Genomic DNA, 26,973 nt, shown 5'->3' with positions numbered 1-26,973 from the left:
TAATTTAACAAAGAATGCACCTCAGAAATAGAGGCATAATTAACATGCACGACAAAAGCCAGACTTATGGCTATGTATTGATCATGTATAGCACCTTAGAATAATTGCAATAAGAATCACACAGTTTCTAGTGGGGGCCAGTCTCTCATCTGCCCATCAGGAGAGAAATCAAGCTCTGAGCTTCAGGCATGATGTAAAACTATGTTTTTTCAAATACAGTAGAATCTCTGGTCATGAATGCTTCTGACCATAACCAAATTAGGTTCTGACCAAAAAATGCACAATTTTTTTTTGCAGCCGATTTCCCCTTCCGTGCCATTTTTTTGGTAAGCGCCAAATTTTCAAAACTCGATTCAAGTCATGACCAAATTGGTTTGCTTCCAAAGTTATGGAACGAATTATAGACGTGACCAGAGGTTCTACTGTATGGAAACTTGAAGATGTGTGGACTTCAATTCCCAGAATTCCCCAGCTAGTACATAGGAGAATATGGGCCGTGGGTGGCTCAGGCTGTAAGAATAGAATAGAATAGAATAGAATAGAATAGAATAGAATAGAATAGAATAGAATAGAATAGAATAGAATAGAATAGAATAGAATAGAATAGAATAGAACAGAACAGAATTTATTGGCCAAGTGTGATTGGACACACAAGGAATTTGTTTTGGTGCATATGCTCTCAGTGTACATAAAAGAAAAGATACGTTCATCAAGGTACAACACTTACAACACAATTGATGATCAATATATCAATATAAATCATAAGGATTGCCAGCAACAAGTTATAGTCATACAGTCATAAGTGGAAAGAGATTGGTGATGGGAACTATGAAACGATTAATAGTAGTGCAGATTCAGTAAATAGTCTGACAGTGTTGAGGGAATTATTTGTTTAGCAGAGTGATGGCGTTCTGGAAAAAACTGTTCTTGTGTCTAGTTGTTCTGGTGTGCAGTGCTCTATAGCGTCGTTTTGAGGGTAGGAGTTGAAACAGTTTATGTCCAGGATGCGAGGGATCTGCAAATATTTTCACGGCCCTCTTCTTGATTCGTGCAGTATACAGGTCCTCAATGGAAGGCAAGTTGGTAGCAATTATTTTTTCTGCAGTTCTAATTATCCTCTGAAGTCTGTGTTTTTCTTGTTGGGTTGCAGAACCGAACCAGACAGTTATAGAGGTGCAAATGACAGACTCAATAATTCCTCTGTAGAATTGGATCAGCAGCTCCTTGGGCAGTTTGAGCTTACTGAGTTGGCGCAGAAAGAACATTCTTTGTTGTCCTTTTTTAATGATGTTTTTGATGTTAGCTGTCCATTTGAGGTCTTGCGATATGATAGAACCCAGAAATTTGAAGGTTTCTACTGTTGATACTGTGTTGTCAAGTATTGTGAGAGGTGGAAGTATGGAAGGTGTTATGTATCTTTAAATATTTTGGCGGGAAACAAGCACGTTGCTGATTGGTTGAAGCCGCCGGTTAAACAGTATATAAAGGGTTGTTTTTCCCCAGCTTGGTTGCTGGGTTCACCATATATTAAAGAGCTGTTGTCACTACCCTGGTCTCCAGCCTCGTTACTTCCCGAACTTAACACTGGCGACGAGGGTGGGATCTCGAGGCTAAGGAGCACCAGAACCGAGCTGAAGCACGGAAGAACCGAACCCAGCAAACACAGGGCAGAAAAGCGGAGATGGCCAGTTACACTCCGCCCGCACCGTTTGACCCAGCTAGAGAGAAATGGGGAACGTACATGACCCGTTTCGAAAGCTTTCTAGAAGCCAACGAACTGCAAGGAGTTCCAGACAACCGCAAAGGGCATATTTCTTGAGCCACTGCGGTCCGAGGTCATCGACATCGCGGAAGCCCTGGCAGAGCCAACGCCGTACAATCGGTATCGTGGCAAACTCTGCAAACCCTGCTAAAAACCATTTCGCCAACGCCGTCCAAATACGTGCGGCGTTTTGAATTTGGAGAGCGCCGACAGCTAGAGGCGAATCCATCGGCGACTACATGGCCGCCCTGCGGAGAGCCTCCAAAGACTGTGGGTACCGAGACCTGGACGAGGTGCTGCTGGAGCAACTCATCAGGGGGGTCAGAGACATGCGTTTGCGGGCGGCTGCTATCGAAAAGCAATCTGGCGCTGGCGAACGCCTGGGCGAAGCCAGGCGCATGAAATGTCCACCCAAGCGGCGGAGACACTGCAAAACCCTCTCACACCAAAGGCGAGCACAAAGTCAACCCCGGTGCACCAAGAAGAGATCCAGACCGAATCCGACGGTGAGGATGAGGAAGGGGTCTGCCGAACCGAAACGCGCAAAGAGGACCGGGGCGAATCACGGAAGTTGCGGAGGTCAACACCAGCGCCAACGCTGCAAGTTTAAGGACGCAACATGTCGGCGGTGCGAGAAGAAAGGGCACCTAGCTCAAGTCTGTCGAGCTCCCCAACCTTCCCGCCGAAAATTCAAATCGGCCAATCAGAGCGCGGGATCGGCAAGGCGACCCGCGATTGGCTCAAACAAAAAAGGCGCGGATTCGAACCAAACGACTGTGGTCATAGGCCGCGCCTCAACCCGAGTGGAGAAGAAGATCTTCACCAAACCCAAAATAGAAGGAGTACGGTGCCGACTCGAAGTGGACACCGGGTCAGCGATCACCATCATGTCCTGGGACACTTTGGCGAAGTCACTGCCATCAGTCGCGAAGCGCCACCTGCAAACACAACGGCTACGAGTCCACGACTACCAAGGGAATCGAATCCCTGTTCGAGGGACCACCTCTGTCCGAGTCGAGTACGGACCACACAAGAAGACCCTGCCCATCACGATCGTCGAAGGGACCCTGCCTAGTTTGTTGGGACTAGACTGGTTTCGTGCACTGGGCATGGGCGTGACTGGCATCTACAGAAGTGACTGTAACCTGAAAGACATACTCATGAATGAGTTCAAGATGTCTTCAAGGACTGCCTGGGCAAGTACAAGGGACCCCTATTTCCTCCAACTTAGACCCGCAGGTAGCTCCCATTAGGTTAAAGGCAAGGAGAGTCCCTTTTGCCCTCAAACCTAAAATTGACAAGGAGCTAGATAAGCTCATAAATCAGGGGATTTTGGTGCCAGTCGATCACGCAAAGTGGGAGACGCCAATCGTCACCCAGTAAAACCAGATGGGTCAATTAGAATCTGCGCTGACTACAAGGCGGCGCTAAACAAAGCCTTACAGAAAAGCGCTTACCGGTTCCGTGGTGCAACACTTGCTGCACTCTTTGGGGCAAGGGCAAGTCTTTGCAAAGTTAGACTTGGCCCAAGCCTACCAACAACTGCCCGTGAGCGCCAACACAGCGAAGCCCAAACGATTGTAACTCACAGGGTGCATTCAAGTGTACCCGATTACAATTTGGGGTGAGTGTGGCACCAGGGCTGTTCCAAAACTTAATGGAACGACTTCTGCAAGGGCTCCCAGGGTAGTTCCCTACTTGATGATGTATTGATATCAGCGAAAACGTAGAGGAATTGGGGAGCGTTTGAGAAAGGTTCTGGGCATTTTCGGTCAGCGGACTAAAGGTTAAAGTGAACAAATGCCAGATAGGGGTAGAATCCGTCGAATTCTTGGGCTACCGAATAGACAAGAAAGGAATTCACCCACTGAGAGCAAGGTCAAGGCAATCAGAAAGGCTCCAGCGCCCAAAAACAAAACAGAGCTACAGGCATTCCTGGGGCTAGTGAATTTTCTGTGGTTTTTAAAAACAAAGCGACCGTTGCTGAACCGCTGCATAAGCTTCTAGGGAAAAATACTGTTTGGTCTTGGGGAAAGTCGGAAAGTAGGGCTTTCGAAGCAGTAAAAAACCTGCTCTCGGGCGGTAGCCTGCTCATCCAATATCATAGCTCATTGCCCTTAGTGCTGGTTTGCGATGCCTCCCCTTACGGGGTGGGGCTGTGCTCAGCCACAGACTTCCAAACGGCACAGAAGCCCCTATAGCCTTCTACTCCAGAACGATGTCCTCCACAGAGAGGAACTATAGCCAGTTAGATAAGGAAGCGCTAGCAATTGTGTCAGGGGTAAAAAAATTTCACGAATATGTTTTTGGGCGAGACTTTGAAATTGTGACTGACCACAGACCGCTGTTAGGAATACTGGCTGGCGACCGCCCAACGCCTGTGGCACTTTCGCCACGATTGACCCGATGGACTATTTTCTTAGCCGCTTATTCCTACAAGCTGCAGCATCGACCGGGAAAAGAAGTGGGGCATGCGGACGCGTTAAGCAGATGCCCACTGCCAGGGGCGATCGAAGACCCCACTCCGGGGACGCCCATCCTGCTGATTGACTCTTTGGACTCTGGCCCAGTCACATCTAAGGAAGTGGCTCGGGCATCATACCGGGACATTATGTTAAGGACTGTACTCGGTTGGGTACAAAGAGGGTGGCCCGCTGCGCCGGGCGAACGGTTTAAGGAATTTGTAAAAAAACATGAGGAGCTCTCGGCTCAAGGGGGGTGCCTGCTATGGGGTGATCGAGTGGTAATCCCGGAGAAATTGAGGGGAAGGGTATTGGACCTCCTCCACGAGGGTCACCCAGGGATCGTAAGGATGAAGGGGCTAGCAAGAAGCTATGTGTGGTGGCCACTCATGGACTCAGAGATTGCTGAGAGGGTAGGAAAATGCCAGGCTTGCCAAGAGTCCAGACCTCTACCCCCAACGGCCCCAGTCAGGGAATGGGAAAAACCCCAAGGGCCCTGGTCAAGAATCCACATTGATTTTGCTGGCCCTTTCCACGGCCAAACCTTCCTAGTGGTTGTCGACGCTTTCTCTAAATGGTTGGAGATCATACTCATGAAATCCACGACAGCCGAGGCAGTAATCGCAGCCCTGCGCCACCTATTCGCAACCCACGGGTTGCCTGACACGCTGGTATCCGACAACGGCCCGCAATTCACGGCAGCCCAGTTTGAGGAATACTTGGCAGAGGAGGGCATCCGACATGCCCTCTCTGCGCCTTTCCACCCTGCGTCGAATGGCCTTGCAGAGCGTTCCGTCCGGAGCGCTAAGGAGGCATTGTCCAGGCTCAAGCCAGGTGACTGGCAAACAAAGATAGATTTCTTTCTGGCCGTTCAGCATAGAACCCCAAGCACGGCTACAGGCAGAAGCCCAGCCGAATTATTGATGGGACGGAAACTCCGGTGCCCACTTGACCGTTTGAATCCCCATTACACACCAGAGGGTTACAAAGGGAAACTAGGAAAAACGAGAGAAATGGGCATAGGCGACCAGTGTGGGCCCGCAACTATGGGGACGGCCCAAGTTGGCTAGCAGGGCAAATCATAAAAGCAACCGGTCCAAAATCATACTTGGTTGAGTTAACAGACAACCGAGTATGGAGGCGCCACATAGATCAGATAAGGAAACGAATAGCTGAACAACCCGAGCTAAATGAGACAGATCATGACCACTCATTATTTGATCCCACAGCTGACCATAACCCGGGGGAGGCGCAAGACTTAGCTGAGGTCCCGGAGGTCCAGCGACGCCATCAGGTTCCCGATGGAAACAGCAGGGAAAATTCAAAAGTAATCCAGGGCCGGATGGCCAAGAAAAAGAGTCTGCAAGTAATCCAGGGCCCGATGGCCTAGAGGAAGAGCTGGGAGGAGAAAACAGCCCCTCCGACCAGCTCAAAACACCACCCAGGACTGAACCGCGCAGGTCCGAAAGAATTAGGAGACGCCCAGGTTATTTGCGTGACTACGTCGAAAAATAACATGTAAATAATATGTAAATAGTGGTAAAGTGTTTTCTGGGAGGGGAGGAGTGTTATGTATCTTTAAATATTTTGGCGGGAAACAAGCACGTTGCTGATTGGTTGAAGCCGCCGGTTAAACAGTATATAAAGGGTTGTTTTTCCCCAGCTTGGTTGCTGGGTTCACCATATATTAAAGAGCTGTTGTCACTACCCTGGTCTCCAGCCTCGTTACTTCCCGAACTTAACAGAAGGGTTTTTCCTAAAGTCTACCACCATTTCTACGGTTTTGAGTGTGTTCAGTTCCAGATTGTTTTGGTTGCACCACAAGGCTAGTCGTTCGACCTCTCGTCTATATGCGGATTCGTCATTGTCTCGAATGAGACCAATCACTGTTGTGTCATCTGCGAACTTCAGTAGCTTAACAAATGGATCATTGGAGATGCAGTCATTGGTATACAGAGAGAAGAGAAGTGGGGAGAGCACACAGCCTTGGGGGGCCCCCTGTGCTAAGACAGCCTGTTATTAAACACAGCTGCTTGTAATTACTGCAGGCTCGAGTCCCACCAGGCCCAAGGTTGACTCAGCCTTCCATCCTTTATAAGGTAGGTAAAATGAGGACCCAGAATGTTGTGGGGGCAATAAGTTGACGTTGTATATAATATGCAAATGGATGAGACTATTGCCTTACACAATGTAAGCCGCCCTGAGTCTTCGGAGAAGGGCGGGATATAAATTCAAATAAAAAAATATATAAAGGAAATCTCATCTAAATACACACATAGGCATTTCTAATACAGGTATGTACTGAACATTACAGCTCCCAAGATTCCCATCCATCACATTTTATAGTCCTAACACATTGGGGGTGGAAATAACCATTTTGGGACAATCTTCCCAAAGGGGAATCTTGCCTAAATACAAATACACAATCAAATTATTTTTAATGTGAAAAACAGAAGTGCTGTGTTACTGGTAATTTATAAACACCCATTCTAAAAATCTTGGGAACGCCATTAAAGACAGAATGCAAAAGAAAATGTTAACTGGAACAGAGCCAATTTTCTTATCACTAGAGATTTGCCTTTTGATTGGTTGTTGTTGTTGTTTTAAACCAGCTGGTTTCATGGCCTGGAAAGGTTTGAAAACTTTTGGCCAAATGAAGGGATTGATTGAGGACACTAATTTTTTAAAAATTCAGGGGGAACCATAACAGCCTAAAGAGCTGTGTGTATCAAATGTGCCCAGAGAATATTAGAGGGGGGAGAGGGGGAGGCAGGAGAGAAACAATGGGATATCATGAAAGAGAACCTGGCTGGCATACAGATTCTGAACTACAATATTGGTTTACTTCATAGTGCAGGTACAGCACAGAGTGCTATTTAAAATATTTAACAGCTGGGTTTATTTTATTTATTTATATCCCTCTTTCTTATTTTTACAAATAACTCAAAAACATACGTAATACTCTTTCTTTCTCCTATTTTCCACATAACAACAACCCCATCGGGTGAGTTTGCCTGGCTCAAAGTCACACCGACAGCTTTTATGCCTAAGGCAGGACTAGAATTCAGTCCCCTGCTTTCTAGCCATAACCACATACATCCATTTTGATTTATCTGTTTTTTCCTCAATATCTGCCTAACCAACAGGATTTCTGTAAAAATGAAAACAATTTAAGACAGAATTGAAGGTATTTATTCAGAATAGTCAGCTAGCAAATTTAAAGCATTTCTGAGAATTAGAATTTTACTTAACTGAAATGAATGGACTGGGGGACACCTAAAAACCCCTTATTTTTACCATGTTAATTTACAGTTGCTGCAGTAGTTACTGTCTCAGGACCTGGGCCTTGCACTTTGCTTAATTTCTGAGTATTGCATCCTTGGTTCCTAATACTTTCACCACCACTGTAACAGGCCAGCAGCTTAGAGAAATATATTTAACTATGGGCCTCAGAAAAGGTCAGGCCAGCAGCAATTGAAGGTCAGGCTATTTTCAATGGTCACAACTGTAAAAAACACACTCACACAGATTCTCAGATTACAGGAATGAGCTGGATTTTCAGGAATGTCATATGGTGGCATGAAGATGACAGTGAATCCAGAACACTGAAAGTAAGATAGCATTTTAATTGGCCCTGCATGTTTACTGACATCAAACAAAATTCCTCTAATGCAAAGTGAGTATCTTTATAAGACAAGACCAATTTACTCCTAAAGAAAATGTGGCATATTAAATTTCTCAAAGAGTTTTCAGATTTAGGCTGTCAGGCTTCTGAAAGGAAAATAACTTTACAACAACATAGTACAATTGACTTGCAGGGCCGGTGTGATATGCAATACATTGACATAGTGCAGTAGCATAGTGTGTTTGTTAGTAGGATTCACTGGGTTAGGGTTTTTTTTTCTTTTACTATCTTTCACTGTGAGTTGTATTGGGTTGGAGGAGTGCACGAAGGGAGGCTCAGCCAATCTTATTGTACACATGCTGTACTCTTGTCAATAAAGGTTTGAACTGAATTAAACTGAAATGCTCAGAGAACCAGGAATTTTAGTCCTACCATGGTGCAATTTTACTTCTGCACAATTATAAGAATTATAATAAAGAATGTCTATTAGAGTACTAATTTTTTCCAGTTGATTAAAATTATTGAATTTTAACTAAAAGAACAGGATGGTTAGAAAATGAGGGTGGGCCAAGAAAAAATAGTATTTAGCTCATTCTTTCTCTGAATATAATTCAGAGACTGATCATTGCTACAATGAGTCTTTGCAGCAAAGAAACTGTGAACTATGAACTATCTGTGAAACTATCATAGTTTATAATGCTGTGCAAAACGTTTTGAATATGCATGGTTTTGAAATATTAATCCCTGATTTGGCATGGGAAATTTTCTGTCTCAAGCTTGAAATATTTCCTAAATGATTTTAAAATCTCATTTTGCCCTATGGCAAAGATGCCTCAGATTCAAAATGGTTTGTATAACCCTAAACCTCAACTTTCCAGGCTTGCTGAGTCACAATCTCTATAATACACACATCAAGGTTCATGCTGGCTGAAAAAATGCTGGAAGCTAGGCCTAACCTGGAAGACACCAATTGCAGAAGTGTCTGCGAAGTACAGTTGTTGAAGGCTAAATCTTTGTTTAGATTTAAGAATTAAAAAAATATATATAAAGAAAATAAAACTTTGACTATGTCTCATTAACCTATTAATACATATCTGTTCTTACAGTGTCTTTGTGTATTTCATAATTCACTAGTTCAGTTCTCATTCCAGGTGCTGAGAAATCCTTGGCAGGATCTCCTTTGTGAGTCCCTCTTGAACTTGTCTTTTCTATGGACTCAGTCCCTAGCATTGACCACAAAGAAATAACAGATAAGTGACAGTCAAATGTCCAGCTGCTTGCCAGCTCTTGCCTTCTGAGCCATGGGACAGCAGCTGCAAGGACAACTGTAACGTGGCTCTTCAAGAGACTTCAACCTTGGCAAGGATTCAACATACTTGTCAAATACAGTCTTAAGAGCTTTTTTCCATGGTTAAATTGCTTTCCATCTGTCCCTAAACCTGCGCAAATATATACTAGCCTAAAATGTGCTGTTATTGCTTCTAAGCTATATTCTGCCTCTGATTTGCTGATGAATAGTGGTAACTTCAGATGTGCCGGCCTTATGGAGCAACTGCATTTTTGAAACACAGATTTAGTACTCTTCCGATGTTATGCACCTGTGCAAGCCTTTTTATTGCAGGTAGTCCTCAGCTTATAACCATTTGTTTAGTCACTGTTCAAAGTTACAGTGGCACTGAAAAAAGTGACTTATACAGGTGTTGCTCAACTTACAATTCATTTAGTGAACGTTTGAAGTTACAATGGCACTGAAAAAAAGTGACTCATGATTGTTTTTCATATTTATGACCATTGCCGCATCCTGGTGGTCATGTGATCAAAATTCAGACACTTGGCAACATACTCATATTTTTTTAAACAAGTTTTTATTGATTTTTTAATTTTCCCCCTATACACATACATAGTTTATGAACAGAGTATTGGTCATATCATATCTTATACAATTTAACATATTCAAATATATTTTACTTTGTTACAATTTTTGCCAGAATATTCTTTTTTCATTATTTTTATCCATATCTTAATAAATATAATATAATATAATATAATATAATATAATATAATATAATATAATATAATATAATATAATATAATATAATATAATATAATATCAGAGTTGGAAGGGACCTTGAAGGTCTTCTAGTCCAACCCTCTGTCCAGGCAGGAAATCCTGCACCATTTCAGACAAATGGTTATCCAACATCTTCTTAAAAATTTCCAGTTGGAGCATTCACAACTTCTGCAGGCAAGTCGTTCCACTTACTGATTGTTCTAACTGTCAGGAAATTTCTCCTTAATTCTAAGTTGCTAATTTCCTTGCTCATTTCCCTAAGTCACATCTTCTTTCGCCCTCAAGTTCTAATTTCTCCATTTTTATTAATATTTATTCTCTTTCATTCTTTTTTTAACTGGCAACATACTCATATTTTTGACAGTGGCAGTATCCTCAGGTCATGTGATTATTTTTTGTGACCTTCTGACAAGCAAAGTCACAGGGGAAGCCAGATTCACTTAACAATAGTGTTACTAACTTCACAACTGCAGTGATTCACTTAATAACTGTGGCAAGAAAGGTTGTAATATGGGGTAAAAGTCACTTAATAAATGTTTCACTTAACAACAGGAACTTTGGGCTCAGTTGTGGTCATAAGTCGAGGACTACCTGTAGTCAGTTCTCACACTTAGGAATATTGCAGCATCCCCACAATCATGTGATCAAAAATCAGATGCTTGACCATTGGCATGTATTTACAATGGTTGCAGCGCCTCAAGGTCATGTGACCACCATTTGCAATTTTCCAACAGGCTTCTTACAAGCAGTTAATGGGGGAAGTCAGATTGCCTTAATCACTGCATGATTGACTTAGCAGCTGCAGTGATTTGCTTAACAGATGTAGCAAAAAATCCTAAAATTAACTTTAAAACCTCCTTGCTTAAGAACAGAAATTCTCATCCAATTATGGTCATAAGTTGAGTAATTCCTGTAGTTGATCGTTGTCTTTGTGCAGGCAAGGAATTGGGGTTTGGCTATTTAAACCAGCCTTTGCTTATAGAAAGCAGAACGGAATAAACACAGGCACGTCTAGCCATCTTTCAGAACCAGCTAGTCAACTACCAGCCACATTTATCAGCTATAAAGTTAGATTAGGAGTTTGTGCATTTTGAAAGGAGTTAGACGTATGTAATTGATGCGGAGCATGGTCTGGGAGCTGGGGGTATATTTTGAAAGATAAGGCTTTAAAAACTTTGCTATGTACCTCAGCCTAGGGCTCAGAATATGTTAAGGGCCCTATTTCTTAACTTTATGGTTAGTTGATTAATTATCTTGGCTGCTGTTTGTATTTATTTTCTGGATGTTTTTATTGTCTATTCTTTTTAATTGTTTTAACTGTCTTATAATTTTAGAATTGTAAGCTGCTCAGCATCACTTGGTTGAGTTGGCCAGCTATAGAAATTGAACGAACGAATGAATGAATAAATAAATTATAGATTTACCGTTAAGTCTTGTCATTTTTCAGTTGAGCACTTTGGGGATGGGATGGTTCCAGAGGTGGGTTTCAGAAGATTCCGACCAGTTCTGGAGAACCGGTAGCAGAAATTTTGAGTAGTTCGGAGAACCGGTAGTAAAAATTCTGACTGGCCCCACCCCCATCTATTCTCTGCCTCGCAAATCCCAGCTGATCGGGAGAAAATGGGGATTTTGCAGTAACCTTCCCCTGGAGTGGGAGGGGAATGGAGATTTTACAGTATCCTTCCCCTGCCACGCCCACCAAGCCACACCCACAGAACCGGTAGTAAAAAAAATTGAAACCCACCACTGGATGGATCCCAACAACTAATGAGTCAGTTTCTTCTATTGCCCAAAGCAGATTGGGCCTGAAGAACAGTGAAGAGGCAGTGAGTATCAGTGAAGGCAGCCTTAGAAGGTACAATATTTATATGACTTAATTCGTCATAACACCAGAACTCCCAACTACAACTTCAAGAAAGCCAATTACGACCTTATAAACAACGATCTTTCACTTCTGAACTGGCAAAATCTGTTTGCAACCTGCATAACCGCTGATGACCTCTATAGAATCTTCCTACTTGAAATCAATAGAGTCATTAAATTATATGTACCACGAATGACTACCATGTCCAAGAAAAACAAACTACCCATATCAATAAAAAAGCTTCAATCAAAAAAAAAATCCCTCTGGAAAAGAAACAAAAAAGGCTATGTTACAAACTTCAGAAACCGTTACAGAAACATATGCAACCAAATTAAAACTGAATGCACAAATTACCACACCAAGCAAGAAGAAAACCTTTTACGCACAAATTCCAATCGTGCCTTTTATAATTTTGTCAACAGTAAACTTAAAGATTCAAGATCCATCCCACCACTAAAAGATTCTAACAACAAAGAATGCAATGACGAAACAGTCAAAGCAAACCTCTTCAACATTTTCTTTGGCTCAGTTTTTGTTAACTCCGATAACACATATCCAACATTCCACAAACGAACCAGCAATGACTATGATGATTTAACTCATATAGATTTCACAGAAGACAACGTTGGTAAAGCTCTTCACAACTTAAAACCATCGCTTTCTATTGGACCTGATGGTCTATGTGCATATTTCTTAAAAAAACTTCCCATTAATATAGCTGAACCCCTAAGTATTATCTTTGATAAAGCTTTCACTACCAGTTCTCTTCCCAAACTTTGGTCACTAGCCACAGTCATCCCCATCTTCAAAAAAGGAGACCCCAGCTTAGTCGAAAACTACAGACCGATCTCCCTTTGCTGCGTCACCTGCAAAGTCATGGAATCTATCATCAATCAATCCATTACCTCACACTTAGAAACTAACAACCTACTCTCCAACAAACAATTTGGTTTCAGGAAAAAGTTATCATGTAACTTACAACTTCTCCACTGCAAAAACATATGGACTTCAAATCTAGATCAAGGCAAATCAATAGATGCAATCTACATAGACTTCTGCAAAGCTTTTGACTCAGTAGTACACGATAAACTTCTCCTTAAACTAACATCCTATGGCATCTCAGGACCCCTCCACAAATGGATATCTGCTTTTCTGTCTAACAGACAACAAGTGGTCAAAATTGGCAATGCTTTATCAAATCCTGTTCCTGTCAAGAGTGGCGTTCCTCAAGGCAGCGTCCTTGGACCAACACTCTTTATTCTATACATTAATGATCTTTGTGACCATATCTCAAGTAATTGTGTTCTCTTTGCTGACGATGTCAAACTATTTAACACCACAGACAACACTTCTATCATTCAAAACGACCTTGACCATCTAACCGCTTGGTCTAAAATTGGCAGCTCAAATTTCAACCAGCAAATGCTCAGTCTTACATATAGGAAAAAGAACTCTAAAACTAAGTACATACTAGATGGACATTACCTTACAGACGACCCCATCCCGTTAAAGACCTTGGAGTTTTCATGTCAAATGATCTAAGTGCCAAAGCCCACTGCAACTACATAGCAAAAAGCTCTAAGAGTTGTAAACCTAATTTTATGTAGCTTCTTTTCCAAAACACCACACTACTAACCAGAGCATATAAAACATTTGCTAGACCAATTCTAGAATACAGCTCACCTGTTTGGAACCCTCACCACATCTCTGACATCAATACAATTGAGCGTGTCCCGAAATATTTTACAAGAAGAGTTCTCCATTCCCCTGAAAACAACAAAATACCTTATCCCACCAGACTTGAAATCCTAGGCTTAGAAAACTTGGAACTCCGTCGCCTTGACAAGACCTAAGTTTAACTCACAGAATCATCTATTGTAATGTCCTTCCTGTCAAAGACTACTTCAGCTTTAATTGCAATAATACAAGGGCAACCAATAGATTTAAACTTAATGTAAACCGCTTTAATCTAGATTGCAGAAAATATGACTTCTGCAACAGAATCATCAGTGCTTGGAATACTTTACCTGACTCTGTGGTCTCTTCCCATAATCCTAACAGCTTTAACCAAAAACTTTCTACTATTGACCTCACCCCATTCCTAAGAGGACCATAAGGGGCGTGCATAAGCGCACAAACGTGCCTACCGTTCCTGTCCTATTGTTTTTCTTTTCTTCTTCCTATATATGTTTATATGTGTATATACTATATAATCTTTTTGTATGATGTTGTGACAAATAAATAAATAAATAAAAAAATAAATAAATAAATATGCCTGGGTGGTCTCATCCCTACCTTTGCCAACAACCAAATGGTTTTGAAACATGTCAGTTTGTAGCCACATGAAAACTAACTCTGCTGATGCTCTTAAGGGGAAACACAATTGCAATGTGCCTGAGTCATGTGATTTGCCATTTACAGGCTTGGAATCCTGAACTAAGAAACCCAGCCCTGGCTGGTTTTGAATGGCTATCAGGTGTGCCCCCTATGGCAATGGGGTTGCAAACATAACACTTTACCAATGTTCATTGGGGACAAGTGTGCATGTTCACACCAAATTTCATCAAAATCCATGATGGTCGACCTGGGAATCCCAGACCACTGAACATGGAATGACCCTGATAGAACTATAATTTTAAAGTAGAATTCATGGCGTGTAAAATCTATATCACTGTATCATTCCCTCCCTTAACTCCTCTAACAGTAGGACTTGCAAGAAAACTGGGTAATAAGCAGAAAAGAGTGACATAAATTCTTCAGAATGATCACATTGCAAACATCCAAATAACTCCGGGTACTGTTTTAGTATTTTAATAATAATGCATGCATCTAAATAGCGTGTCCGTTATTTTTCTATATCCTCTTGACATTGTGCAATAAAACGCCATTTCTATTTACAGCTGGATGCTTTTTATAATTTTGCAGAAGAAAATGCAATTGGTCAGATTGTTGGTCCAGTGTTTGCATATCTCTCTGGAAGACTGAGCTGCTTCAAAACCCACTGGGATTGCATCATAACTTGCTAATGAAAGGGTGGTTAATTGTTGTTCAGTGCAACAATTATGCAAACTCACTCTGCATGTTTAATTCCTGGTTTAGTGTGTTGCAAGCAACTAAGCAGTTGGCTTAAAAAAGATGATCAGCTAACAATGGGATAGATATGAATTGTCTTCAAAAGTCACTTCTGCCACAAGTAAGAACTATGCCAAGAGAGGGAGGCAACATATTTGCATATAAATGATAACAATTTCGGTGGAAAAGATCTCACCAAGGTAAGACAATATGTGTGCCTATGCAGTCTGTTATGCTAGTGTTAAATACAAACAACTTTGAAAAGCTGTCAGTTTTAGCCACATGTTTCTCAGTATTGTGAAGCAGACAATTATTGTTCAATGTAATTTATAGTTGTATTCAGACTGGCAATAAAGAACTTGTGTGTGTGTGTACTTAACCTCTGTTGCTAAAATAACTTGACTATGCTTGAGGCTTCTGAAGTCCACCTTTAGAAATTCATTGAGTGGCTTTGGGCCACTCACTGCCTAATCTATTTTACAAGGTTGCTGTTATAGGGAAAAATAGGAGGAGGGAGGACTAGCCGGAGTTCCTGGAAAAAAAGTGGGATAGAAGTTAAAAAGAACTAAGAAAAAAGAAGGGACAAGCTAACGCTACCTGACTCCCTCAGAAGAATGGTTAGATAAAGGTATAATGAATAAAAATGTTAATTTTTGCTTTTGCAAAAAGCCAAAATTGTGTGTGTGTGTGTGTGTGTGTGTGTGTGTGTGAGAGAGAGAGAGAGAGAGAGAGAGAGGAAATTCTTACATACAGTGCCATCTTGTGGTCTTTCCATAGAAAAACTTAAAAGCAAACCTTTAAACAACTGGAAGTGACAGTAAGCTCATACAGAAATGAGAAAGGAATTAAAAAAAGAGAATCATTGGCCCGGAAGCAGCCCTTAAACTTTCACTGATTTTTTTTTCATGAAGATCTCAAACACTTTTGCAATGTTTGTTTATTTTTTTAAACCTTTTTAACCTTTTTGCTAAGGTTTTGTCCCATTTTACGACTTTTCTTGCCACATTTGTTAAGTGAATCACTGCAGATCAGTAGTGTGTTTCAATTTCGGCCACTACTGGTTTGCTTGTGGATGCATGTGTGCTTGCGTGCAGGCGGGTGGGTGGAGCTGCTACTGGTTTGCCCGATCCGGGGTGAACCAGTAACAACCCACCCCTGCTGCGGATGCTAAATTAGTAACACGATTGTTAAGTGAATCTGCCTTCCCCATTGAGTTTGCTTGTTAGAAGGTCGCAAAAAGTGATTACATGACCTTGGGACACTGCAACCATCATAAATATGAACCAGTTGTCAAGAATCCGAATGTAAGTCATGTGACCATGCTGCAATGGTCATAATGTTGCAATGGTCATATGTGAAAAACGGTAATAAGTCTCTTTTTTCAGTGCTGTTGTAACTTTGAACGGTCACTAAACGAACTGTTGTAAGTCAAGGACTACCTGTAATGTATTTCCTGTCCATTTATTTTTTTTATTGAAAGAGTTTTAAAAAACAAAAACATTTTCCCCCTTTTTTCCCCCTCCCTCCCAAAAAAAAAAACCCCCTTCCCCCCTCCCTCCTCCCCCCCCCCCCGGCTTCCCGGGTCAATCACAAGGTATTGTTATACATAAACCAAACATAGAATAAAATTTTCCCTTCCAATCCAAATAACCACATCCAAAGCTTTTCATCTCCCAGACCACTGAACATGGAATGACCCTGATAGAACTATAATTTTGAAGTAGAATTCATGGCGTGTAAAATCTATATCACTGTATCATTCCCTCCCTTAACTCCTCTAACAGTAGGACTTGCAAGAAAACTGGGTAATAAGCAGAAAAGAGTGACATAAATTCTTCAGAATGATCACATTCCAAACATCCAAATAACTCAGGGTACGGTTTTAGTATTTTAATAATAATGCATGCATCTAAATAGCGTGTCAGTTATTTTTCTACATCCTCTTGACATTGTGCAATAAAATGCCATTTCTATTTACAGCTGGATGCTTTTTATAATTTTGCAGAAGAAAATGCAATTGGTCAGATTGTTGGTCCAGTGTTTGCATATCTCTCTGGAAGACTGAGCTGCTTCAAAACCCACTGGGATTGCATCATAACTTGCTAATGAAAGGGTGGTTAATTGTTGTTCAGTGCAACAATTATGCAAACTCACTCTGCATGTTTAATTCCTGGTTTAGTGTGTTGCAAGCAACTAAGCAGTTGGCTTAAAAAAGATGATCAGCTAACAATGGGATAGATATGAATTGTCTTCAAAAGTCACTTCTGCCACAAGTAAGAACTATGCCAAGAGAGGGAGGCAACATATTTGCATATAAATGATAACAATTTCAGTGGAAAAGATCTCACCAAGGTAAGACAATATGTGTGCCTATGCAGTCTGTTATGCTAGTGTTAAATACAAACAACTTTGAAAAGCTGTCAGTTTTAGCCACATGTTTCTCAGTATTGTGAAGCAGACAATTATTGTTCAATGTAATTTATAGTTGTATTCAGACTGGCAATAAAGAACTTGTGTGTGTGTGTGTGTACTTAACCTCTGTTGCTAAAATAACTTGACTATTCTTGAGGCTTCTGAAATCCACCTTTAGAAATTCATTGAGTGGCTTTGGGCCACTCACTGCAGAATCTATTTTACAAGGTTGCTGCTATAGGGAAAAATAGGAGGAGGGAGGACTAGCCGGAGTTTCTGAAAAAAAAGTGGGATAGAAGTTAAAAAGAACTAAGTAAATAGAATGTTTTAGGTTGGCAGTGGGACAAGCTAACACTACCTGACTCCCTCAGAAGAATGGTTAGATAAAGGTATAATGAATAAAAATGTTCTTAATTTTTGCTTTTGCAAAAAGCCACAATTTTGTGTGTGTGTGTGTGTGTGTGTGAGAGAGAGAGAGAGAGAGAGAAAGAGAGAAAGAGAGAATTCTTACATACAGTGCCATCTTGTGGTCTTTCCATAGAAAAACTTAAAAGCAAACCTTTAAACAACTGAAAGTGACAGTAAGCTCATACAGAAATGAGAAAGGAATTAAAAAAAGAGAATCATTGGCCCGGAAGCAGCCCTTAAACTTTCACTGATTTTTTTTTTCATGAAGCTCTCAAACACTTTTCCAATGTTTCTTTATTTTTTTAAAACCTTTTTAACCTTTTTGCTAAGTGGGAAATTTGTTAAGTGAGTTTTGTCCCATTTTACGACTTTTCTTGCCACATTTGTTAAGTGAATCACTGCAGATCAGTAGTGTGTTTCAATTTCGGCCACTACTGGTTTGCTCGTGGATGCATGTGTGCTTGCGTGCGTGATGCTTCTGCGCATGCGCATAGACGTCCAGGCGGGTGGGTGGAGCTGCTACTGGTTTGCCCGATCCGGGGTGAACCAGTAACAACCCACCCCTGCTGCGGGTGCTAAATTAGTAACACGGTTGTTAAGTGAATCTGCCTTCCCCATTGAGTTTGCTTGTTAGAAGGTCGCAAAAAATGATTACATGACCCTGGGACACTGCAACCATCATAAATATGAACCAGTTGTCAAGAATCCGAATGTAAGTCATGTGACCATGCTGCAATGGTCATAATGTTGCAATGGTCATATGTGAAAAACGGTAATAAGTATCTTTTTTCAGTGCTGTTGTAACTTTGAACGGTCACTAAACGAACTGTTGTAAGTCAAGGACTACCTGTAATGTATTTCCTGTCCATTTATTTTTTTTATTGAAAGAGTTTTAAAAAACAAAAACATTTTCCCCCTTTTTTCCCCCTCCCTCCCAAAAAAAAAAAAACCCTTCCCCCCTCCCTCCCCCCCCCCTTCCCGGGTCAATCACAAGGTATTGTTATACATAAACCAAACATAGAATAAAATTTTCCCTTCCAATCCAAATAACCACATCCAAAGCTTTTCATCTCCCAACCCCCTCCCCATTACATAAAATAACTTTCTAATTATTCAAAGGCAATCTGATATTTCTTAATCTGATATCTGTTTTGTAGATAATCAATCCATTTTTCCCATTCAATTAAATATCTTTCCTGCGTATTGTCTTTTAAAAACGCGTTTTTCCTGTCCATTTATTGAATTAAGCTAGACTGTAGCCATTTTTTCTCCCTGCAGATTCCATTTAACATGAATTAAGCTACTTTACAACAACCGATAATAATTGATAATTGATAACAGTTGATAATATAACTATGTCCTTAAAGAGATGTTTGGGAGATTGCGACTCCATGTCAAATGATCATTATTGGAGCAAGAATCTGTTCCAAACATGATCAAACTCACTTGACTATGAAAAATCTGTAATATAAACTCAAAAACTGAAAGCTTGATCAAGTTGGGGTTTCAGATCCCAGAATGTTCAATTCATCAGCTCGGCAAAGGTTGATTGCTCTTCAAAAGATTATTTGATGTAGGAATTCTGGAATAGTTCCCCCCCCTCCCTTTGTATAATAATGACATAAATCACTACAAAGAATAATTACAGTTCCTTATATACCAAGTTGTCTCATTATGCCCAGATGTCTCATTATGCTCATTATGCCTAGTGGCTCAGATCTTAGGTTGTTGCTTTTAAACCCAGTTTGGTCTGCAATAAGGTACCTCTCATTATTGATTGGATCACCATGAAGAAGACTAAGTTGGCATGCATCACAGAGGCCTGGCTGGGGCCAGAGGGATGATTTCCTCTCCCAGAAATATGCCTGGTCAGGTATCAGGTGTGTGTACCAGCCTAGAGTGCAGGGCAGGGGAGGTAATGTGACTGTGGCTATCCAAAAGTCTCTAACTGTTATCAGGGGCACAGCTTCACAAATGCCCATTGTGAGACTTTTTTCCTTAGAGTGGTCTCTATGGATTGCTGCTATTGTATCAGTCTCACTGCTACCTAGCAGTTTCCCTGGCCAAGCTCCTGAACCAAGCTGCAAGGGTGGTGGTGGAGCTTCCCAGTCTTATGATTCTGGGGGACTTCAACCTTCAAGTCTTATATCTTCCGTGGGAGTTGGGGTCAGAGATAGCTCAGGAGTTCATGGAATGACATCCATGGGCCCGTTCCAAGATATCCAGGACCTAACTAGGAATATTGGTCACATACTCAGTTTGGTGGTTCTTGTTGGAACTGTGCCTTTGTGATGTGGAATTGGTGGGTCTATCTTTGGTCCTGCTGTCATGGTCAGTTTACAGTCTGGTAACTATGAATTTCTCTAAGGCTGTATTCCTCTGCAGGGATATGGAACTTATTAGATCAGTTCATCCCCTGGCAACTGATGGACCCTGATGGGTTTCAGAGGGCTGGGGGCTATAATTGAGGATCTGCTGCGTAGTCCTGCCAAGAACCTAGTCCCCACCTGGAGTAAGAGAATAACTGGATAGGATTGTGCCCCCTCTCTCAACCCTGGATCTTGCTTTTTCCTAGGGTTATCAGAGGAACTGAGAGAGATGGAATGACTCAAGAGATACCTAGAGTATTGCTGGTGAAAGACAAAGGTTGAACTCAACTGAACACACATAAGAACTATGAAAGATTCCTTGCCAGTTATTAGAGAATGGAGCTTAGAGAATCCATAAATGGGGCTGTTCTAGTTGCACTTTTTCTTGCTCTATATGGGTATGCGAGGTGGTTGTTAAATGGGCACAAAAAGATAGTGGAGAGATACTAAGCTATTCTTTATCCTGTTTGTGTTGTCTCAAAATACAACTGACTTAAAAAATGGCACTGTAAAACTGGCATTGCTGGATTGTCACCACAAATTCATTTCTGCTTCCTGCATCTGATGCTACATAGATGATTTTTTTTTTACTTAGATTTAGCTAGGTGGATTGTGTGAACCTCACCTATATTGGCTTTATGTAATCAATTGGCTGATTGAACATTCTGACTGATGTAAAAAATATTTGTTAGATTTTTATTTCATTTTTATTACTTTATAAGTAACTCAAGGTGGCAGATAAACATAATGCTCTTTCCCTTTTATATTTTCCCCACAAAAACCCTAGGACGTGGATTGGGAAAGAGTGAGTGACTGACTGCCCCAAAGCAAAGAAATCAGACTCCGACCAGTTAATAGAACTGGTAAAAGTTCAAATGTGATTGTCTCACTCTAACCAATCTGATTTGTAAATGTTGGCTTACAGCTTGGTTTGTACCATATTGTAGCTTAATCATCAGAAAGGCTGAATGAAGAAAAATGGATACTTTCCCACCATGCATCAATTAATATTTCTGTTGAGCATCCTGATTTTACTTCATTTAGTACAGAATGATTTGTTCTTCTTAAGAGCCAAAGTATTGCCATCAATTTTCTATAGCAATCACTTTGAAGTCAGCGACATATTCCCAACTCTATTTGTTGAGCAACGGCCCATCTGTTTAACCATCTCCATATCATTCCCTCTCAACATAATCCAAGGTTAAGTATGTATCTGCTCTGACATGTTCCTTTTTGTTTTCAACACGGTCCCATTAGACTTTTCAGCAAAAGAGAGGCAGTGTCTAAAATCCAATTAGAAGCAAGATCCAGGGAGTTCAGCGTTTTCTCTTGAGTAAGCGGAGATTGGTGTTTTACTACTCTAAATCAGACGCGCTTTCTCGTTCAGCCAGCCGGGTGTAGGTCTTAATTACGCGTAGCTGTGCCTTGTTTCCCTTAGCGGTGCCACGCTAAGACATAATCCTGCAACTACTTTATGTCTTGCGGAACTTTAGCCGCTGTTTCCATAGGCATTCTACCTTCTTTTAGAAAAGCTGAGCTCCAGAGGACTCGCCATCAAATAGGCGATATTTAAGAGGTTGGACGAGAAAGTCATTCTCCTGTTTTTTTTTCCCCAGGGGCGTGAAAGTTTCTTTCTTCACCGTCTCGCAAAGGTGCGTTTGGGCTTTTTCGCTCGTGTTCTCGGCTCCGCCCCTTCTGGGATGCGATACAGGAAGAGTCTCGGCTATAAGAGCCTATAGATAAGCATGTTTGCCTGCGTGCTTGATAGCGTTAACGTGTAGAGGCTGTGTGTAGGAAGAAGTCTTCATTCCTTGCTGCTGCTGTTGTCGGGCAAAAATTTGGGTGGTTAAGTTTATGCAGTGTTTGACAAGGTAAGAAGCGGGTGTTTTGGGCATCTGGGCATTGAGAGAGGCTAAGCAAAGGGTGGTTTAGACTGAGATACAGTCTGTACTACCACATTACAAGCTTCCAGTTAATGTAAGACAACGGGTTGCGAGCAAGTTTATGGGAAGCTGGCCTTCCTACGAAGAGGACTTGCTGCTACAGAAAGTAGGAGGGCTGAATTGGTTTATTAAAACAGCTTCTCTGGAACATGTTGGGAAGCTTTCATTAGACGGTATCCAACAGTTCATTGCCTTTGCTTTCTGGTATGTAATAAAGCTACCCAAGTAAGTTACTAGGAATAGTTTAAAGTGGTGTTGCTGGTTTTTAAAAAAGCCCCACTTAAAGTGAAGTATAAATGAAGAAATGTTTGGGTTTTTTTTTGTTAAACCATGGCTAGGCCTTTTGGAAGCACACTGTTATTTTGTAAACAGAGTAAGCCTTGCATCACTTTCCTCTTCATTTTATGTAGGTTGGCAATGGCGAATGTGCCTTCAGAGAAACTTCTTTTATTTTTTTTATTTTATTTTTTTTGTTTACATTTATATCCCGCCCTTCTCAGAAGACTCAGGGCGGCTTACAGTGTGTAAGGCAATAGTCTCATTCTATTTGCATATTTACAAAGTCAACTTATTGCCCCCCCCAACAATCTGGGTCCTCATTTTACCTACCTTATAAAGGATGGAAGGCTGAGTCAAGCTTGGACCTGGTGGGACTAGAACCTGCAGTAATTGCAGGCAGCTGTGTTTTAATAACAGGCTTCTTAGAGCCTGAGCCACATCAAATATTTTCTTTTAGAGAGAAAAATATATTCTGTAATATTAATGGAGTGTGCAAAAAGAAAAAGTGGTGCAGAAGGCTAATATTGTGGAAAACCCACTCTGATAAATTTTAAATTTATCACTTCTGAAGTAAATTTCATATAACTTTTGTTTTTGAATTGGGCTCTTCATGTATGAGATGTTTAACAAGATGGTTCATGATAGCACTACTTACTGCTACTAGAAATACAAAAAAATACATTCTTAAGCTTTCAAATAATTCCTAGACAGTCCTGCTATGTTATATTCTAGATAAATATAAATTTTAGTGACATGAGAGATGCTCCTGGATATGAGATATCATGTACAGTAGTATTTGTGTTGTAACCTGTGCAAACTATTTTAATTATGCTTGGGGAATAGATTTGGGAAGGTTTCAATCCATTACTATTCATCCTGATTTAACTGATATTGAAAGCATCTTTGAAAGAATGCCATTTGATGGTTAATCTCTGCCAGTCCAAACTGCATACAATAGTGGCCAAAATTGTGGAAACCTTTGGGGAAAAGTATATTTTCTAAAACTAGCTAATAACACCACTTTTTTTTGGAGTAGTACCTTTCCATATATCAATGGAAAGATAATTTAATCAAGAAAGTCATGCAATAACTTGTATGAAGAATTTGCTATTAGAATAGCAGTTACAGTATAAAAAGTGAAATGTAGAAAATGAGATATACAAAAATTATCACATCAGTTAATAGTTTGTAGTTAATAGTAAAGATTAATAAATAGTAAAAGTTAATAAAGGTTAATAGTTACCCTTTAGCATGAATTATGGCTTTACAGCATCTTCCCATGGAGTGAATCAAGTCTTTTAGTTCTGCAGCTGTTATAATGTGAAACCAAGATTGAATGATTGCTTCTATTAACTGGGTTTTATTGCTGGGTCACTTCTGACTACCAAGTTTCTTTAGTTGGCTCCATAGATTTTCAATTGGGTTAAGGTCTGGGCTATTCCCAGGCCATTCCAGCAGTGGAATATGATTATCTTGAAATTCCAAAAAAAAAAAAAAAGTGGTGTTATTAGCCATCAAACCTCAAAAATAGATTTTTCCCAAAAGGTTTCCACAATTTTGGACACTACTGTAACTAACCTTAGAATGCTAAAATAAATCTGTTAAATATTTATATTTCTCTAAATATATATGTTTACTTTTTTTGGATTTCAGACTGGTGTGTAGTCAACCATACAGTGGCAATTTCCAAATCTCCTATAAAAGAAGCTGAAATATAGGAAGTTTCCTAAATATAAACTCTTTTAGCACATCATAGAAATATGAATCACAAAGAAGCAGCAATTAAAATAATCTGCTTCCCAAATTTGATTACAAAATATAACTGAACTTCATTGATTTATTTCTCCCTCATGCTTAATGGCCAAATCCATGCCTAAGAAACTTAATAAGCATTTTTGAAACCTAGTATCTTTTGGACTATTTTTTTTTGTACTGTAGATTATTTATGGATAAAAAAGTGATGGAAATGGGCTATACTGCCATAGAATTCCTTAGAGGAAAGTAGATAAATTAAGGGGATGGAGAGATCAGCAGAGTAGACATTCCTTGATAATCTTGTCTTTCATTGATGTTGGACCTAAAGGACATTTAATATATCATATTTTGGAAGATTTCATTTGAACACAAACTGGCTGAACTGTTCCGCTGAATGGATACCCTTGGGTGTACTTCAGAACAAATACTTTTTTGCCCAGTGTAGATTGGCTTTTCTTCTTTAGAAGCTCAGCTGGATTTAATCTGTCTCTCTCAAATGTTATCAGTTATCAGACCCTTCTGACTCAGCCTTGTATATGGAGCTCTGTTTGCAAAGTCCAAATGGGTCATGTTGATATAGCAATAACCTAGTAGTCTAATTTTATCAATGGCCAATGAGTGACAACATTTATCATTCTTAATGTTACCTTTCTTTTTTTAAAAAAAAAATAAAAATTCACAGTCTTCTTTATGATCAAGGGTTCATCGGAAAGTTGAACTATTCCTGAATCTTGTTCTTTCTCTGACCTTATTCTGCAAATAATATTAAAATGTCTAATGTGGACAATAGCATAAGTATATTTTATTTTTTTAAGTAAAAATTGATCCTGCATACGAAATTCTGATTATTTTTTCACTAGCTACTATACTTTATGAATTTTATTTCTTAGTAATTACATTTAAAATTTATTCATTAAATTTATATCCTACCTATTCTTCTGTAATTCTAGCATTCCATTTTTATCCACAACATTTCTGTGAGATGAGTTTGGCAGAGAGATGATGAAGTTCCTTGGTCCTCCATGCCTAATCTTTAACATTACTGAAACCTAATTCAACTGCTCTTTCATGACAAGTTCTTCCATATTCCTTCTTAAGAAGCTAAATCAAGAGATTATAATGTTATTCTCTCACAAAACCCTCATTCTCTGTTTTATTTTCTGCTGTGTGTAGAAAATAAAATAGCCAAGTTAAGGGATTCTAATATGCGGAAATTGACATTTGGACAACAGATCTGTCTGTGCTATAATTGGATTATGAAAAGTAGTCCATTTCTTCAAGTTACAAAACTGTTGGAGCTCCTTTAATATTAGAGATGGATATTTTGAGTTCAAGAAGTTTACTTGCTTTTTCTATGGAGGGAATTTAGAAAATTACCTCCTTGATTCCTGCTCTTCAAGTTCTCTTTCTCCCCAAATATATATTTTGCTTCTTTGTTTGACCTTCATTTCATTAACATCCTGATTGGTGTACGATGATGTAATGGTAGTCATTATTTCAGGTAGAGTTAATATAGTATTGATGAATGATTCAAGAAATGGAGGAAAAATGGCTTCCTTTGCAAGTTCCATCAATACGATAGGACATAGTAGCTTTCTTAGAGTGGCTATATATTGTCTTTTACAGAAGACAGGATTTTATTTGGCAGTCTGTCAAAAGAAATATTGAAAAATGATACAGTCCTTGCCTTCAAGTTGCTTATTGACATTCCTTCTCTTGATGACGTATGAATGGGTGTCATGGAACCTTTCCTAGACTATAAATTTGAACTTGCTATACCTCAGAAAATTTTAATAGATCAAATGAAGCTTATAACTGATAAGTTCTCTGTAACTCAAAGTGGTAGTTAAGCTTATGTTTTGCTACATGTTTCCTCAAATAGCTCATATGTAACTAGGTATAACCGGCAGCAACTGATAAATAGCATATATGTCCCTATGATTTTGTTTTTAATATATGTTTCTTAGGATTTAGTCTTTTCCAGTTATGCAATGTGGTCAAAGAGTTATAGAAATGTTTTCAAATAAAATAATGAAATGTCTAACTCTATCTCCAGTCTTAGTCTAGAGTTACATATCCTGCCAAGGTTTAAAATATGGTTTATGGCTGGGATCACATGACATGCTATGCTCAGATCAAACCAACCACTCTGTAATATTAAAATGTCTAATGTGGACAATAGCATAAGTATATTTTATTTTTTTAAGTAAAAATTGATCCTGCGTATGAAATTCTGATTATTTTTTCACTAGCTACTATACTTTATGAATTTTATTTCTTAGTAATTACATTTAAAATGTATTTATTCATTAAATTTATATCCTACCTATTCTTCTGTAATTCTAGCATTCCATTTTTATCCACAACATTTCTGTGAGATGAGTTTGGCAGAGAGATGATGAAGTTCCTTGGTCCTCCATGCCTAATCTTTAACATTACTGAAACCTAATTCAACTGCTCTTTCATGACAATTTCTTCCATATTCCTTCTTAAGAAGCTAAATCAAGAGATTATAATGTTATTCTCTCACAAAACCCTCATTCTCTGTTTTATTTTCTGCTGTGTGTAGAAAATAAAATAGCCAAGTTAAGGGATTCTAATATGCGGAAATTGACATTTGGACAACAGATCTGTCTGTGCTATAATCTGTGCTTGATTATGAAAAGTAGTCCATTTCTTCAAGTTACAAAACCGTTGGAGTTCCTTTAATATTAGAGATGGATATTTTGAGTCCAAGAAGTGCACTTGCTTTTTCTATGGAGGGAATTTAGAAAATTACCTCCTTGATTCCTGCTCTTCAAGTTCTCTTTCTCCCCAAATATATATTTTGCTTCTTTGTTTGACCTTCATTTCATTAACATCCTGATTGGCGTATGATGATGAAATGGTAGTCATTATTTCAGGTAGAGTTAATATAGTATTGATGAATGATTCAAGAAATGGAGGGAAAA

At 39.8% G+C, this 26,973-nt stretch overlaps 1 protein-coding gene across 1 annotated transcript in view; it reads left to right on the top strand.

Moving 5' to 3' along the window:
* Positions 1–21,769: 21,769 nt before the first annotated feature.
* LOC131194454 (ferric-chelate reductase 1-like) overlaps positions 21,770–26,973 on the top strand; it is a 38,475-nt gene continuing 33,271 nt past the window's right edge. The window contains exon 1 of the mRNA XM_058175483.1: positions 21,770–21,916. The gene's annotated coding sequence lies outside the window, so the exon portion shown is untranslated. The remainder of the gene's footprint in view (positions 21,917–26,973) is intronic.

The sequence above is a fragment of the Ahaetulla prasina genome, chromosome 3 (assembly GCF_028640845.1).
Source record: "Ahaetulla prasina isolate Xishuangbanna chromosome 3, ASM2864084v1, whole genome shotgun sequence".
Lineage (NCBI taxonomy): Eukaryota > Metazoa > Chordata > Lepidosauria > Squamata > Colubridae > Ahaetulla > Ahaetulla prasina.
This window is presented reverse-complemented; position numbering and strand designations above follow the sequence as displayed.